The sequence below is a fragment of the Drosophila persimilis genome, unplaced genomic scaffold (assembly GCF_003286085.1).
Source record: "Drosophila persimilis strain 14011-0111.01,24,50 unplaced genomic scaffold, DperRS2 tig00000677-arrow-arrow-pilon, whole genome shotgun sequence".
Lineage (NCBI taxonomy): Eukaryota > Metazoa > Arthropoda > Insecta > Diptera > Drosophilidae > Drosophila > Drosophila persimilis.
This window is the reverse complement of record NW_020825333.1, coordinates 23,449-24,324: the sequence shown is the minus strand read 5'-3', so window position 1 is coordinate 24,324 and position 876 is coordinate 23,449. Positions and strand designations below refer to the sequence as shown.

The 876-nt window shown below is 49.3% G+C and overlaps 1 non-coding gene across 1 annotated transcript; it reads left to right on the top strand.

The window, feature by feature from the left end:
• Positions 1 to 452: 452 nt before the first annotated feature.
• Positions 453 to 524, top strand: Trnae-cuc. Its single transcript has one exon. It is a non-coding gene; the product is annotated as a tRNA-Glu (tRNA).
• The last annotated feature ends 352 nt before the right edge of the window (positions 525 to 876 follow it).

Below are 876 nucleotides of genomic sequence, written 5' to 3'. Positions count from 1 at the left end.
ATCCCTAACGCGATGAGTTTCCCTTGCACCTCCCTCAGTCTCAGAACACGCACCAAGCATCTTTTCCGGCACATTTATTTCTCCTAATCCACACGGGGTCTCACCGCCAGATTCCGACTGCTGACCTTTGACGCCGTCCATTTTACTCCGGTGTCTTTTTTGTACAGTCCTGGTTTGAGGTTATACATGAACCACGTGTCGCTCGAATGTAAGAGATTAGCCTTTCTGGCCAACTGTATGAGGATATCTCACCTGCAAGTCGAATCCCTCGTGACGCAGCTGACTGCGTCGCACGCCGATCTTCTTTCTGTCGGTCGTAATTATTCGATTTTCTCTCTGTTGCGCAGGAAAAGTTTTTTAGAATCCCCAGATTTGGAGGCGTTGCCCGGCGCGGCAATATTTGGTTCCCATACCGGGAATTGAACCCGGGCCTCCCGGGTGAGAGCCGCGTATCCCATATTGTCTAGTGGTTAGGATACCCGGCTCTCACCCGGGAGGCCCGGGTTCAATTCCCGGTATGGGAACCAAATATTGCCGCGCCGGGCAACGCCTCCAAATCTGGGGCCGTACGTTTGATAAGCCTCCCGTGTTCAATACGCCTCCCGTGGTTTTGTTCTTCAGATCGGTTTTATTGGTTTGATTTATTTTATTCATTTATTCATTTACAAATTCGGGCGGGTGTTAAACTACGAGCTAGCGCTAAAAAACTTGTACCGCTTCAGTGCTTTTTCTGCTGCCTTTTGTTTTCGTTCTTCCTTCTTCCTGCCTTTGTCTGCCCTTCGCCCTAATTAACCCTTTGCTCAGCGCTGTTAATGTTTGTGCTGTTAACGCAGTGATATTCAGGGCTGTTAGGCGCAGTGATATTCAGGACTGTTA